This window comes from Haliaeetus albicilla, chromosome W (assembly GCF_947461875.1).
Source record: "Haliaeetus albicilla chromosome W, bHalAlb1.1, whole genome shotgun sequence".
Lineage (NCBI taxonomy): Eukaryota > Metazoa > Chordata > Aves > Accipitriformes > Accipitridae > Haliaeetus > Haliaeetus albicilla.
Window position 1 is genome coordinate 18,880,370 of NC_091515.1, and position 17,528 is coordinate 18,897,897.

The 17,528-nt window shown below is 47.1% G+C and overlaps 1 long non-coding RNA gene across 1 annotated transcript in view; it reads right to left on the minus strand.

Annotated features, from left to right (window-relative positions):
* Positions 1-665: 665 nt before the first annotated feature.
* The window catches only part of LOC138683452 (uncharacterized), a 117,695-nt gene continuing 100,832 nt past the window's right edge, over positions 666-17,528 (minus strand). The window contains exon 3 of the long non-coding RNA XR_011322979.1: positions 666-753. This is a non-coding gene — a long non-coding RNA (uncharacterized lncRNA). The remainder of the gene's footprint in view (positions 754-17,528) is intronic.

Below are 17,528 nucleotides of genomic sequence, written 5' to 3' on the forward strand. Positions count from 1 at the left end.
CCCACAGAGGCAACAATGGCCTCGCCGTACACCAGCCCGATGCTCTTCGGAAAATCCCCGTATTTATACATTTGCAGAGGAACGGGTTTCAGCACACGTGGCCAGCGGGTGCCAAAATCCGCCTCGGTTGCAACCTATGATGCATGCGCTCGCTGGCCAGGCGCGCTGCACGAGTCATAGCCATCTTGTCTATTGGTTCGTGGGCTTTATGATGCAGTAGCAATGCACAGAGAATCTTGACCTGTTATGTTAGCCAAGGTGACCTATACATTAGTTTTTGACTGAGGTGGTATTCATATTGCCACACCATCTATGATGCTCCAGATGATGATGGTCGTGCAAATTCAACAGGAGTCTGTCATGGGCTTGTATCTGTGGAAACACAATCAACCTCGTTCCCAGGTTATTAATGGAAATAGACCTTACCCCTAATTTTGGCTTTAACTAACTTTTACGTTTACCCCACACTGTCTTCCCGTAATCACACTATGTTTAACCAAATTATGCTTAGCACACTTTTTACCTAAAGCAAGTTCTATATACAATAAGGCACGCTGTTCTAAAAACCTCCCTGAAGGACTCAATGTCCGCTAGTCCTCTAAAGTGTAATACTCTGTTAGTCAGAATCTGTCGGACCAGTGGCTCCAGCACCCGCCGGTGCCGTCCCAGTTGCCATTGGGACGATTCCGGGTCCAGCATCAGTGCGAAGCCATGGCTTGACCCACTTAGCCGGGATCCAGCAAAGGCCTCGATCTGTAAGCAGACACATATACCCTCTCCCAGTAAGTTTTATTTCTGCTGGTCCGCACCATTTCCTGGATTCTGGGTCCTTATACATTACCATGATGCCTGTACTTTGTTGCGTCCTTTCCGCCTGTAAAAGAGCATGATGCACTACCATTGGTGGGTCTTTGTGATCACCTGTCAATCTAAGATAATTTAGCACAAATAAGGCTTTGGCCGATCGTTCCTCTGGGAGTAAGCCCTGGGTTCCCCCCTTTTGTCTTTGCAGCATGCTCCTTAGGATCTGGTTGGCCCGTTCGACAATAGCCCGTCCTGTGGGAAGATGTGGAATACCCGTACCATGGTGAATTCCCCACAAATTACAAAATCAAGCAAATCGTGTAGAACCATAGGCTGGGCCGTTGTCCGTCTTAATTTCTTTAGGCACACCCAGCACTGCAAAAGAAGCATGAAGATGTCGTTCAACATGTAAGGCCTTTTCTCCAGTTTGTGCCGTGGCCCACGTGGCAGCAGAAGAGGTATCAATACACACATGCACATAACTCTTTGCACCAAACCACATGACATGGGTGACATCCATTTGCCACAACTGCAATGGCAAAAGACCTCGTGGGTTAACCTCACAGCCCAAGCCCAGCCCTTCCTTTTGACAATCGGGGCATGCTTTAACGATACCTTGGGCATCAGTGAGTGGTAAGTCAAATTGCTTTGCTAACATCCTAGCAGGTTGGTGCAAGAACGCATGTGATTGCCGTGCTTGTTGAAAATGATTCCCTGGAGGAGGCTCCCATGCCGCTGCAACCAATTGGTCAGCTCTGTCATTTCCCGTTTCTCATCTGCATGTGCGCTCGTACCCAAGAGTTCTACCAGAGGGGCCATATCGTCATTAGTGATACCGCAAAGACTCCACAGCCACTGGATATCTCCCACAAGCTTCTGGACATCATGCACCGTTGAAATTTCTGATGTTATTTGAACCTTCTGAGGTTTAACATTGCTAGCATCTATGTGCCACCCCAAATACTTCCAAGGTGCTGCCTTTTGCACCTTTTCAGGAGCGATTATTAATCCGCGATGGCTTAAGGTGTCCTGTAATTGAGTTAAAATTTCATCCTGTGGCAAGCTCCTTCCCGCTATCAAAATGTCATCCATATAATGATAAATAATTAACTGAGGAAACTGCTTTCTTACAGGCTCTAATGCCCAGGCCACATACACCTGACACATCGTGGGGGAATTGCGCATTCCTTGCGGTAACACGACCCAATGGTATCTCTTATAGGGCTCTGCCTTGTTAATCGATGGTACCGAAAAGGCGAACCGTTCAGCGTCATCTGGGTGCAAGGGAATGGTGAAAAACAATCCTTTAGATTTATAATTAACAAATCTCATTCTTCTGGAAGCATAACTGGAAACGGCAAACCCGGCTGCAGGGCTCCCATACTGTGCATCACCGCATTCACAGCTCTGAGATCATGTAACAGTCTCCATTTCCCACTTTTCTTGGGAATGGTAAATATTGGTGTATTCCATGGACTAGTAGAGGGAACAACATGTCCCGCTCTCAATTGCTCCTCAACTAACTCTTGTATTTTTAGCAGCCTTTCAGAATTTAGCGGCTACTGATCAATCCAAACAGGCTCATCTCTTTTCCAGCTAATTTTCAGGATTGGCTGCCCCTCAGTGACTGCTCCTAAAAAGGATGGGTCACTAACATTGCCTTCATTTGGCTCAATAAATCATGGCCTATGAGGCCAAACAATTCAGTTGGGGTAGTCATGACATACGGACGCGTCATAACGTGTTCACCGTTGGGGAACACAAATGTAATGGGTAGCTGACTTACTAAGGTGGCTTGTGTGCCCCCTATCCCTGCAATGCCAAAATTTGGATTGATCAATGGCCATGATGGAGGCCAAATATATCGTGAAATAATCGTAACATCAGCTCCTGTATCGATTGTCATCGGTTTCTTGACGATAGCTCCGTCAGGCCCTTCCAATTGCGCTACCTTTTCTGGTTTACCTCTTGTCATGTCCATGGCAAGGTACACCTGTGGTTTCCCTGTGGAGCCGAATCCACCATCTCCACGTTGTACTTCACCTGGGTTTGGAACACACGACCTGAATGGAACTAATTGTGCTATTCTGGTACCTTTAGGAATAGAAACAGGAGGGATTAAAACATGAATCATAATTTTCACAGGCCCACAAAAATCTGCATCAATAAGCCCTGGGACTACCAGAATTCCTTTTAGAGCTGTTGAAGATCGTCCCATCACAAATGCACTAAGCCCGAGCCCCAGTGGTCCCTTTATGTTGCTATCCACCAAGTGTACCCCTGCATCCACCAACGTAATGTCTACTGCAGTTTCCACATCCACTCCAGAGGTTCCTGCAGTGGCGGATCTGGTGGTTGTGAGGTTGCCTGAGGGCTGGCAGCCCAAGCCCCTTGCGTTTGTGTCGTTGCGCGAGGGGCCTTCGCGGTCGGTGTAAAGTTTCCCTTCTTCCTGTATTCTTGGTGGTATGGTTATCTTTCTTACACTTGTTGCAGCACTTACTGTTAGCAGAAAGTGTACATTTGCTCCTAATGTGTCCACATTTGCCACAGTTAAAACACTTGACCAAGGGTGTCTTACTGGCCTTATGCTTCTTTATAGCTCCTTGTAGAGCTGCGGCAACATAGGCTACTTTCTTTGAGTCCAGTGATCGATCCATGTCTTCTATCATATCAACGACGGCTGCATTTTTCGGCAAATTACACAATGCTTTGCGTGTCTTTTCAATAGCATTTTCAAAAGCGAGTATTTTGAACATGTTTTCTTTCATGCCCTCGTTCATGTCAGGGTGGTCATAGATTGCCCTATGCAGTCTATTAATAAACTGTGCGAAAGGTTTGTTATGCTCCTGTTTCACCTGAGTAAAAGTATGGCTTCGCATATTGTCTGGTATGGTAAGAAAAGCTTGATATGCCAAGATCTGTGATAGATGATGAACCTCAGTGATACATTGTAACTGAGCGTTCCCTGATGCGAAGGGTCCAGAACCCATCAGCATCTGCGTGGTTACTCCCCATAAGGGATCTGTTTGTTGTTGTGGTGTTGCTTGTTCCCGATCACAGAGCGTCTCCCACTGTCGGAAAAACACTAACATTTGGGAGGGCTCCAAAACCAACTGTGCTATCTGTTTAATATCTTGAGGTATCAGCGTATCTAGCAGAAAAAATGAATTGCAGTATTCGGTGAGCTAACGCAGATTTGATTCCATACTGACTCACAGCATTCTTTAATTTCTCAATGACCTTCCAGTCAAACGCCTCCCATTTTTTCTGTCCATTTAGTGCAATAACTGGGAATGCTTGGAGCATAGTCCCTTCTATAATGGCATCTTTTATTACTCCCCTCCAATGCCTCTCCCTCTCGTCTGCAGCGGCTACTGCAGGCGACTTCGCGCCTATCGCGGGCGCAGTTGGTTTCACCGTCTCTGGTTCCGAGAGGCGGGATGGATGAAAGGGCGGGGGCGGGGGCGCGGATGGTTCTGCCCGGGGGCCGGCCGCGGCCGCGGCTGGCGGCGGCCGCTCCATGGCCGGCTGTCACGCGCCGCTGCAAGTGGGCGGAGGGGGGGGCGGAAAGGGAGGGGAGGAGGGAGGGGCGGGAGGGGAGGTGAGGTGCCGGAGGGGGTGGTGAGAAGGGGGCGGGAGGGGGCGGTGGAGGGGGCGGGAGGGGAGGGGCCGAGGGAGGTGCCGGAGGGGGTGGCGAGAAGGGGGGAAGAGGGAGCGGGACTGGCATATGGCCAGAATCTTCGTTCTCTTGCCTTCTCGGTTCATCCTTTCGGGAGGATGACCGTTTCTCCCTCACTTCTGGTTCTTCCGACCGTACTGTCAGTTGTTGTAATTGGTTCACCACCTCCCTCAGCTCTTCCATCGCACTACCCGATGGAGATGGTTCCCTCTCCCCCGCAATCTGTTTATCCGCATTAGTCACCCCCGACTCTGTCGGCTTCGGATCTGTCGGGCAACAATCGGCCCCCCCTAATTCCCCTTTTTTGCGGAGTAACAGATGGGGGAATTTTTTCGGCACCAGCGGCCTGGCTGGGTATAGGCAAAGGCTGTGTCTGTGCAGGCGTCTTAGCGTTAATGGAAATGGATGTTGGGGGGGCTGAGATAGTTGTGTAGAGAATATCCCCCCAACTCCATCGGGGTAGGCTGACGCGGCAGCCGTGGAGGCAGCAGAGGGGGTCACCGCCGCGCGGGCAGCGGCGGCTGCCTGCCGGTCCGCCCTCATTGTCTCCAGCATGTCCCGAATTACCTTCCAGTGCTCTGCATATTTTTTCATCTCCTTTACCTTACCCCCCCTGCAGCTAGTAGCGTCCCACAGCACCTTGCCTATATTATCCCAGGTCGCTTCTTCAAATGCGACATTTACACTCGGGATAAGTTCTTTCTTCCAGGCCCATAAAAGCAACCCCTTTAACACAGAATTGTCGAATTTCAGTCCTCTCTCAGAGAGAAAATTACGAAGGAGCTTTAGGACTGCTTCCTGCCTTTTGTCCAACCCCATCTCCTTCTCCGGCTGCTCACCTGATCAGGGCGAGATTCAAGCTTTCGCGCGTCTCCTCGTTTTCCCAGTTCAGCTAAAGTTCATGTCGTTCTTCTCAGCTTAGCTGAAGTTCATGCCATCCTGCCAGGGCAGCAGGAACACTCTCGGCCGGCTCCTCCGCTCCCTCGTCGGTTCAGCTGCACCAGAAATTCTCGTAGAGACGATAAAGTACTGATCTGAGGGTCCCTGTTCGGGCGCCAAATGTTGCGGAGGATCCACAGGGGACATCACACACAGACTAATGTGATCAAGTGAAGTCCATTTACTACAACTTTTAGCACAGTTATATACCTTATGCGCTTGTGCACGCGCCTTATACAATACTCTAATTGGTACAATACCCCAGTGCACGCGACACTATCTTATCCTCTATTGGCTGTGCAAGCTTCTTCACGAGGTGTCCAGCAGTTACTTATCTCATTCTTCGGCATCCGGGAGTTGTTTGTCAGGCTCTTCTTATCTTCCTTTTCCCAGCGTACAAGGACACAGCGTCCTTGTCTGCTCCAGCACTTTGTAAACTTATGCTTCGTTCCCACCTAACGGCTGGATTGCTCACATGCCCTCGCCCAGCCAAGAAATCCTCAACACCACCATGCGGACCGTGTGCCTTTTTATTTTAATAAGGGGTCGCACGTCCCTTTCCTCCAATTCCTCTACCTCTTCAGAGCTGTTTTCATCAGAGTCTATTTCCCCTTGCTTTTGATCAGAATCACTCTTTTGGTTTTGTGCTTGAATCAAGCAGGCTCCTAAGAGGGCACACATAATGCCTTTGCCTTTGCCGTCTCGACTACTTCCACGGCATAGTTCTATTCTCTCCACAACCGCTGCTGGGTTGGACCACTTCTTCGCCCATTCCATACCTGGGGGAGAAGGGCTACAGCTGTGCTTCCGTCATAATTCCTCTATTAACACCACCCTGCTCGCTGTACCAATTTAAAATGTTACGGAGGCACGCACAATCAAATCCAAAGGTGTTAAAAGTCAGATTTATTCTTCAGTAAAAAGTTAGAACTCCGGTAACAATAGTGAACTACAGGCTCAATGATGTAAGGGGAATTAGTACTACACAGCCAACTTAAGAATCCTTAAGATTTAAAAGCGATGACTCAAGATGCGCATATCACTCACCTAAAAGATGAGGGCTCTCTCCCTTGAGGGGTTACCTTGGGCAGTGCCCCGACCCAAGGGGGAGAGTCCCCGACTGCAGACCCGCGGCTCCGAGGAGGACTGATTCCAACATGTCCTCTGGTGGGACCCCGTTTATACCCTTGTCGAATCTGATCTGTGGTCATTTAATCCCTATTGGCCAAAAGGTCAACACTTCCGTGTACCTGGCGCGTTTGATTGGTCAGTTCGATTTTCAACCTGTGGCCTCTAGGGTTTGGGTTTTTTTTCCTCTCCTCCCTGCCTGGGGAAGTTTTGTTTCCTGGTGGGGGGAGTGTACTGCCACAGATATCTAGGATTCATTTTAAAGGAAGGACAGCAAGTGATAGATCCAGAAAGAGTAAAAGCTATAATTGAAAATCCTCGGCCAGTTACGAAGAGACAGCTACGAGGTTTTCTAGGTGCGGTTGGTTTCTGCTGACCGTGGATACCGGGACTGGGGGAACTAATGAAGTTCCTGACAGAGGCAACTAAGGATGAAGAAATAGAACCCATTACTTGGGGACCAGAATGGGAAAAGGCCTTTAGAGCCATAAAAGGGGCCTTGGCCTCGGCCCCAGCCTTAGGACTTCCAGATTATACAAAACCCTTTGATCTATACATACACGAAAGGAAAGGAGTGGCAAGCGGAGTTTTAACACAGAGATTGGGACCTCATCAAAGATCTGTAGCATATTACTCTGTTCAATTAGATCCGGTGGCGGGAAGGGCTCCAGCATGCATTAGGTCAGTGGCAGCAGCAGCTACAATAGTGGAAAAGAGCCGACCTTTAGTATTAGGGCACCCAGTTACAATTCACGTGCCACATGAAGTTGAATTGCTTCTTAAACAACATGTGACACAAGCCTTGTCTCCCCAGCACGTGCATAATATGAACTAACTCTCTTGAATGCAGGTAACATGACTCTAAAAAGGTGTGATACGTTGAATCCTGCAACACTATTACCAGTACCTGGAGAAGGGGAAGAGCATCATCAATGTGATGTGGTACTCCGAACTGTCAGTAAACCGCGAACAGATCTTACAGACTTCCCCTTACAAGACCCAGATCTTGTTTTGTTTACAGATGGATAGTCCTACTATTTACAAGGACAATGAAAGACTGGTTATGCAATTACAGACCAACGGCAGGTTATAGACACTGGACCCCTTCCAGCAACAATAAGCACTCAAGAGGCAGAGTTGATTGCACTGGCCTGAGCAGCCCGCCTGGGGAGTGGAAAGCGAATAACCATGTATACAGATTCAAGATATGCCTTTGGAGTATGTCACGCAACAGGCATGTTGTGGAAGGAACAGAGGTTTCTCACCTGCTCCAGAAAAGCTGTGGCCAACCGAACAGAAATTTGGGACCTATTAGATACAGTCCAGCTTCCCAAGGAGATCGCTGTAGTTCACTGTCCAGCCCATACAAGGGGGACTAACATAATCAGCCGAGGGAATGCTTTAGCTGATGCAGCTGTGAAAGCCACAGCCCGCCAACCTGTGATAATTATTATGGTGGTTGATATGGATAGGAGCTCGTGGCCAGGTGTCAATCATCCTGAAAAATTATACTGATCTGAGGTGACAAGTGAAGAAAAGGAACGATGGAAAAAATGGAAAGCAGTAGAAAATGAAGATGGGATATGGACAATAGGGGGAAAACCTGTTCTACCAAAAAGATACCTGATGACTATACCTAGATGGTTCCATGATAAAGCTCATGGAGGAATAGAAGCAGTGGTTAATCAAGTACAGCAAGTATGGGCTGTACCAGGTGTCTATGCGGCCACCAAAAGAATTATCGATACCTGTCCCACTTGCCAAAAATTCTCGGACACAAAGCCATCATGAGAACTAGGAAGTTGACCATGGGCCTTTTTCCCGTTCCAGAGGCTACAGGTAGACTATGCCGACATGCCTGCAGTAAATGGATACAAGCACTTGTTAGTAATAGTAGATCAGTTATCAGGGTGGGTAGAAGTTTTCCCAACAAGGCAGACGCTGGAGGAGTAATAAAGGCTCTCCTTAAAGAAATTATTCCTAGGTATGGAGTACCCAAATCTATTGGGTCAGATAGAGGATCACATTTTACAGCAGACATAATCAATCAAATTTACAGGAGCTTGGGAATAGAAAGACGACTACACACCCCTTACCACCCTCGAGCATCTGGACAGGTAGAGAGGACGAACCAAACTATTAAAGGAAAATAGCTAAAATCTGCACACACACAGGATTAAAATGGCCGGAAACATTAAATATAGCTTTGTGGGACTTCCAGAATGCCCCAAGGCAACCCATAGGGCTATCACTTGCTGAGGTCCTTTTCGGAAGGCACTTAACTATACCAAGGACTTATATCCTGGCCAAGACCAGCTTCTTGAATGGAGATGAGCGCTTAATACAGTACGTTTTAAAATTACAAGAAAATTTCAAAGTTAAAAGGGTGTTGTCAACCTACCCTTCCAGAGATACAGGTATATAATTTACAGCCAGGAGATAAAGTCTTAATAAAGGTTTTTCCTGTAAGTCTAAACTGGAACCCAGGTGGGAGGGTCTTATTAAGTTCTTTCTTTTTTTGCTGTGAAAGTTGCAGGGAAAGAAACTTGGGTTCACCATTCTCACGTTAAGCAGCTACCCGAGAACTATCCAGTAGATGAACAATGGGCAACGAGGAACTCAACCATGACCGCTACTCTGGACACTGAAACCATTTAAATTCCTGGAGTATGAAGGAATTCTGAATTTGTGCTCCTCTTCTTTCCTTTCTAGAGCTACCTGGACTCAAAAGTCTCCAGATGCCTGGCCAAGCAGACCATCAGGGATTGTGAACAAAAGGATTTGTCCCTCTTGGTGTATTCATCACCCTTACAGGAGTGGTTTCCTTCCTGGATATCTGCTCCAAGGGGAGAGGGACTACGGTTTTACCAACAGGGATGGATATGGTTAACGTGTAAAATCGTGGACCATGTAATCCTCAATGGTATACCCAATGTTTTAGGGGAAATTGGGAAAATAAACCACAAGGGTGGAGCTGGGGAAGTATAACTCGGAAAGGAGCAGCAAGCCATATTAATTGGTGCTGTTCGTGCCAATCACATCAACAGGTAATCATTGAGGCTGCTCGTGCCAGATTGCAAATTGGACAACCAAACTGTTTTGGCTTGGAGCGTGGCTAATGCTCCTTGGCGGAGGGAGGTGCTATGGCACTGGAATGCCCCATCCCCTTACCAAATCATTGCAAACCTTAATTTCCTTAACCAGTGTGATGGGTTGACCCTGGCTGGACGCCAGGTGCCCACCAAAACCGTTCTATCACTCCCCCATCCTCAGCTGGACAGGGGAGAGAAAAATATAACAAAAAGCTTGCGGGTCGAGATAAGGACAGGAGAGATCATTCACCAATTACCATCACGGGCGAAACAGACTCAGCTTAGGGAAAATTAGCTCAATTTATTACAAATCAGCCAGAGTAAGGTAAATGAGAAATAAAACGAAATCTCAGAACACCTTCCCTCCACCCCTCCCTTCTTCCCGGGCACAACTTCACTCCCGGATTTCTCCACCAAGCCCCCCCAGCGGCACAAGGGGGACAGGGATGGGGTTTACGGTCATCACACACTATTTTCTGCCGCTTCGCCTCCTCAGGGCGAGGGCTCATCACACTCTTCCCCTGCTCCAGCGTGGGGTCCCACCCACGGGAGACAGTCCTCCACGAACTTTCTCCAACGTGGGCCATTCCCACGGGCTGCAGTTCTTCACGAACTGCTCCAGCATGGGTCCTTTCCACAGTGTGCAGTCCTTCAGGAGCACACTGCTCCAGCGTGGGTCCCCCACGGGGTCACAAGTCCTGCCAGAAAACCTGCTCCGTGGGCTCCTCTCTCCACAGATCTGCAGGTCCTGCCAGGAGCCTGCTCCAGCGCAGGGTTCCCACGGGGTCACAGCCTCCTTCGGGAACCCACCTGCTCCGGCGTGGGGTCCTCCACAGGCTGCAGGTGGATATCTGCCCCACTGTGGACCTCCCTGGACTGCAGGGGGACAGCCTGCCTCACCAGGGTCTTCACCACGGGCTGCAGGGGAATCTTCGCTCCGGCGCCTGGAGCATCTCCTCCCCCTCCTTCTGCACTGACCTTGGTGTCCGCAGGCTTGTTTCTCTTACATGTTCTCACTCCTCTCTCCGGTGGCTGTTTTCTCCGCGTCCCAACTTTTTTTCCTTCTTAGAAATGTTATCACAGAGGCGTTACCACTATCGCTGATTGGCTCGGCCTTGGCCGGCGGCGGGTCCGTCTTAGAGCCGGCTGGTATGGGCTCGCTCTCTCTTGAACACAGGGGAAGCTTCCAGCAGCTTCTTACAGGAGCCACCCCTGTAACCCCCCCCCGCTACCAAAACCTTGCCACATAAAACCAATACAACCAGCCATACAAATTGTTGGATTTTTGCTTTCCTCTACAACAGCACCATAGGGGAACCTCAAGTGAATTGGGAAATGGAGCCGTGGAATATGACACAGCAGTACCTAGCTATGTCTTGCTGTAATTGTAATAAGTTATGGTATGGCGAGAACAATATCTCTATCAAGGCGTCCCAGGACAAATATTGGAAGCCCACCCTTTTGGTACATGCTGCTCCTTTGGGATATGGTACCCCAGCTAATAGTTACCGATTATGTATTCAGAGCAACACTCGTGAGGAAGAGATTTTGGGATGGAGGGAGGGATGTAAATGCACTATATCAATACAAAATAGGACCAGTGGGTGGGAAACAGTTGATAATGCCACTTCTGCATGTTTGGGGGAGGAGATGCTCCAGGCGCCAGAGCAGAGATTCCCCTGCAGCCCGTGGGGAAGACCATGGTGAGGCAGGCTGTCCCCCTGCAGTCCAGGGAGGTCCACGGTGGAGCAGATATCCACCTGCAGCCTGTGGAGGACCCCACGCCGGAGCAGGTGGGTTCCCGAAGGAGGCTGTGACCCCGTGGGAACCCTGCACTGGAGCAGGCTCCTGGCAGGACCTGCGGATCTGTGGAGAGAGGAGCCCACGGAGCAGGTTTTCTGGCAGGACTTGTGACCCCGTGGGGGACCCACGCTGGAGCAGTGTGCTCCTGAAGGACTGCACACTGTGGAAAGGACCCATGCTGGAGCAGTTCGTGAAGAACTGCAGCCCGTGGGAAGGACCCACGTTGGAGAAGTTCGTGGAGGACTGTCTCCCGTGGGTGGGACCCCACGCTGGAGCAGGGGAAGAGTGTGATGAGCCCTCCCCCTGAGGAGGGTTGAAGCGGCAGAAAATAGTGTGTGATGACCGTAAACCCCATCCCTGTCCCCCCTGTGCCGCTGGGGGGTTTGGTAGAGAAAACCTGGAGTGAAGTTGTGCCCGGGAAGAAGGGAGGGGTGGAGGGAAGGTGTTCTGAGATTTGGTTTTATTTCTCATTACCTTACTCTGGTTGATTTGTAATAAATTGAGTTAATTTTCCCCAAGCTGAGTCTGTTTTGCCCGTGACGGTAATTGGTGAATGATCTCTCCTGTCCTTATCTCGACCCACAAGCTCTTTGTTATATTTTCTCTCCCCTGTCCAGCTGAGGATGGGGGAGTGATAGAACGGTTTTGGTGGGCACCTGGCGTCCAGCCAGGGTCAACCCATCACATACTCAAATATGTATACAGATTAGAGGCTATCGATATTCGGCACCTATATAATATAAATAATGCAGGTATGCTAATAAAAACAAAGGGACGACACTGTAGTGAGAGACTAATTTGTGCCAGAGCTTAGCACTAGTGACTAAAGTAAATGAAGCCTTAGGCCGCATGAATTGTACTTTAACCTTTGTTTTTATCTATGGAAATGTAACCGGTAGGTGAGGAAGTATAAGTAAAACTTGAACTACACGATATTCTGTAACAAAAAGATAAGGAAACGTCTCAAGACACAGACAAAAAGGGTGCCTGGAGGCTGCGAGAGCAAATCAGAAGAGAAGACCCCAGACTCTGCGAACAGGATTGGATGAGCAGAAGTGCCATCAGGAAATGAAGCGACCTATAGAGACTATAAAATCCGGTAACAATAGACAGGCAGGGTCCCTCTTCGGAGGCACCCAGCTCGAGCAGTAACTACTATTGCATATTAAACATAGTAGAAGAAGGAACTCCGATTCTTTTATTAAAATGGAACCTAGGGACGAGCCCTGTTGAGGTGGCGTCCATGTAATTGCTACCACGATCTAGGTGGCGGCTGCATAATTCCTACAGCACAGTGCTCAGTCACCCTCACAGTGGAAAAGTGTTTCCTGATATTCAGATGGAACCTCCTGTGTTTCAGTTTGTGCCCATTTTCTCTTGTCCTGTCCCTGGGCACCACTGAAAAGAGCCTGGCTCTGTCTTCTTTGCACTCTCCCTTCAGGTATTTATATACATTGATGAGACCCCCTGCTGAGCCTTCGCTTCTCCAGGCTAAACAGTCCCAGCTCTCAGCCTTTCCTCACAGGAGAGATGCTCCAGTCCCTTAATCACCATTGTGGCCCTACATCATACATGTACTACACATTATACATGTATGCATCCACTGGACAGTAATAATGCACAGTCCAAGACATTCTAAAAACAATTTTTTTCAGATATTGGCCAGTTTTGTATTTCCTCCAAAAATGTAGTGACTTGACCTTCAATTTTACTTAATGCACTTACAGAGCCCTTAAAGGAAGAAATACCAGTCAAGACCACTTAAATATGAGAAACCTTAACTTAAGAACAGTTCAGATCTATAAAGCAGTGATAATCAGAAAACAACTTAGAAGACCCCAAATTGCTCTTGAACAGTTGATTAAATTTATTAGCACTTCTGTGGTAATGAACACCTTTAGGAGCTCTGAATTAACATGGCAATGAGCAAAATTCCATTGCTTTTTTTTTTTTCTTTAACAAAACCCTAGGAGATTGCAGCACTGCAAACATGCACTTAATCATTAAGTAAATCATAAAAGCTCTTGCTTTCTGATTTTGAACAAAGAGAACATGACATTAAATGTACTTTGTCTCTCCTTCCAAAAGTTTTAGAATATTTACTGTAAACTATAGAGCTAAAATTAGCAACTGCAAAATCTATATACTTCTATCAGAGCAAGAAAAATCCCTGCCTTTAGAAAAAAAGGCTACTGCTTATTCAACCTAATTTTGTGTGTGATATGGTTTTACAGAGTCTCTGTTAAGATTTTGACAAGCTACATCTATACAGAGAAGAACCAGACAAACCTGTTTTATTTGGTTTATGCTCAGCTTCCTCGGCAGAGCTTAAATATGTTTTAATAGTAAAGATAATTGAGTAGCAAGATGTGACAATCTAAATTACCAAGAGAAAAAAAACCCCAACATTCTCTCCAGGACTTGAATTCATGCCCTGACAGTTTAGATTGGTACCTTGTGGCACCAATCATCAGAAAAACAGAGGCTATAAAGATCCATGGACATTTAGGAGATGTGCTTCCTGTGGAGAAAATCACATCTTTTTCAATTAATACTATCGAAAGGAAAAACTGTCATGTTTGTTAGCAAAGTGAGTCTGAATAGATCCATGCTGAAGCACAGAAAAGGGAAGAACATTGACTCCGTGTGACGGAAAAAGACTTAACTGCAAGGTTCAAGCAAATGACTTGACCTTCACTCACAGACTTAACACGCCACTATTGCAGGTTTTACAGATACAATGGAGGAATGCACTTTTGCAATTTTTAAGGCAAGAGTAGCACACTATTACAACCACAAGCGATTCACAGACAACCACAAGCACACACATGTTTACAAACTTAAAGCATAAACAATATTCACTTACCCCTCCAGGTAAGGGCTCTCAATCCCAGGGAAGCTACCTCGACCGGCGTCCCGATCAAGGGGGAGGTCGTGTCCTTCACAAGCCAACTGTATAGTTAGAGAAGTGACTCCCCCATTTCCAACCTGAATCTTAGGGTTTTTATCCTCTGACTTGTGGAATGGTGTGTATGACTATGTCTGAGTGGATTATGATATATGCTTAAATGGATTATGTATATCTGAGTGGAGTTTCCCCTTATCTTTCCTTTGCTGGTCTGTGATTGTTTGAATACACAAGGTTGTCATTTGAAATTGAAACTGAAACCCTCCAGCTTTTGGGTTTTTTTACCTTGCTTCCTCAGGCAACTGAACAGTGGTTGGATTGAGACTCAGGGCACACTATTTGTTAAGGGATTTCAAGGCTCAGTTCAGGTTTTGGTTCTCTGAATGGTGCAGCCACCACCCTGTTTAGTTTAGGGTTTATCAGACAACCCAGGGCTAAGCTGTCTTCACAGCTCCCCATGAGTCGTCTCTGCAGAGAGACAGGGCCTCAAGGCAATCCAAGGCTGGGTCACTTTTGTAACCCCCCATGAGTCGCCTGTGTGCACTAGACATGGTGAAACTCGTTTGTGAACTATGAGCTGGACAATCCACACACTCCGAACTACTGAATTTTTTTCCTACCACGCTAGAGAAACTCCAGAAGTATATCTTTGGGGTAAGTCAACAAACGATCATGTGCCAAAACCTTCATTCTCAGGGAGCTAGTGCTATACCTGTTCCAAGATACTATATATATATATATATATATATATATATATATAGATATTCTTGAAGAAGAGAGTTGTGCTGAATACACTTCCTGAAGCATCTTTTAACCCAATGATAGGCTGGCCATGCTGACTGGCAAATTACAGGGCACTTGGGTAATCAGTAAGTCAAACACAACAAAAATCATGTGTATCTATAACTATAATCTTTTCTTTTCCTCTCCCCTGCATCCTCACTGCAAGTTTTTTTGGGGGCATCATTGCCAAGTGATGTTCAGTTCTGTTTCTCAGAGGGAAATGCAACTACATCAGACCTCTACACGCTGTACTTTGGAAATAAGCCCAGGGACATAGTAAGTCTAAGCAATGACTTAGGCCAAACATAGGCATGAGGCGAATCCCCCAGCCAGAAGTCTAAGCCAATTCAGGGAGGCAACCAGTCAGGAACTAAAGTGGCAAAGATGCCAATCAAGATGAACATTTTAACAGGGTATGTCTCCCACCTGTTGTCCCACAAATGGGGTTCATTTACCCAGTGTGCAAGCCAATAACACACAGAGTCGAGGTATTTTCAAATTAATTCCATTGATGCGCATGAATGGGTGCCTGTCTCAAGACAGCACATCCTTGTCTCAAAAATCCTCACATTTATACACTTAACTAATACATAGTCATTGTTATTTTCCTCAGTGATTGGTTCCTTCTTTGTCACCCCTCATGTAAATTAGTGCGCAGACTCTGTCTTCTTCCTTCATTGTCTTCTTTTGAGTAGGTGGTATCATTTGAGTAGGTGGTCCCTGTAGGAATTACCTTTTGCCTACTTCTTCGCTAATCTTGGCAGTTCCAAGCGGTTCTTCGAGGTTTACTGACCAGACTACAATCCATTACCTTTTCTGATATAAACATAAAGCCCCATTGTCTAGTAGTTAGTTCCTAAACCCTAAATAATGTCTAGTTATTGTTTCCCTATCTTAAATATTAACGGATGGGGGCTGTACACAAGACTTCAGCAGCTCCCTGGTTATTTCAATCATATTATACATACTAATTGATAACACACCCATAAAAGAAAGAGTGTTGTCATGGTTTAACCCCAGCCAGCAACTAAGCACCACGCAGCCGCTCACTCCCCACATCCAGTGGGATGGGGGAGAGAATCAAAAAAAAGAAAAGTAAAACTCGTGGGTTGAGATAAGAACAGTTTAACAGAACAGAAAAGAAGAAACTAATAATGATAACGATAACACTAATAAAATGACAATAGTAATAATAAAAGGATTGGAATATACAAAACAAGTGATGCACAATGCAATTGCTCACCACCCGCCGACTGATGCCTACTTAGTCCCCGAGCGGCGATCCCCCCCTGCCCCACTCCCCCCCAGTTTATATACTAGATGTGACGTCACATGGTATGGAATACCCTGTTGGCCACTTTGGGTCAGCTGCCCTGGCTGTGTCCTGTGCCAACTTCTTGTGCCCCTCCAGCCTTCTTGCTGGCTGGGCATCAGAAGCTGAAAAATCCTTGAATTAGTCTAAACGTTACTTGGCAACAACTGAAAACATCAGTGTGTTATCAACATTGTTCTCGTACTGAACCCAAACCATAGCACTATAGCAGCTACTAGGAAAAAAATTAACTCTATCCCAGCTGAAACCAGGACAAGTGTCTATGCAGACAAGCCATCAGTAGGAAGCTCTGAGGGAGAAAACTACTCTTATAAAGTTTATTAAACTCATTTCTGTAAACCTTACTTTAAAAAAAAGTCAGGTCCAAATTATTTTTTACAGGAATTAAATCTTTATTCTCTTTGTCTGCTGATGTCTAAACATTACAGTTACATTCATGCTAACCTTTGTTAAGTCATGTGATAAAAGCTCATCTGCACACCCACGAAGGAGCATAGAGAGGCAACTGGCAGGAGGGAGAGCCCAAATAATACCCTGCCCAGCTCCTCCCAGGCCCATGTCATGGGCCATCAGCCCATCACAGGCCCTTCTCCCAAAAGCCTAGAGGAGCACAGGGATGCACAATGGCAGGCAGGAACCCAAATTAAGGACTCCCAAAGAATGAAGACCTTGTCTGGGCCCCTCTCAGGGCTGTCCCAGCAGAGCCATCAGCCCCATTGTCCAGGTGTGAAACCCATCAAGATGAGTCATCTGGAGCAGCTCTCCAGATCACCTTTTGGACTAAGGAGAGGTTGCTGCCTAGGAATGGGAGACATTATGGGATGCAGGTGAAGAGCAGTTCAGGATTGCTCAGGACTCATTATGGGATGTTTAGGGAAGGAACCAAAGGTGGGAAAAACCAGGGGTTTAGGTGATTTGGGGAAGAACAAGTGTGGGAAAACAGAGGGGTAAGGGGATAAGAAGGGCTGCTCACATGTAAGTAGTTGGCTGGTCAGTACGCTTGTCTGGCCATGCTCTGTGCCTGATCAGTGCAGTCTGTCCTATCTCCTTATTAAATTC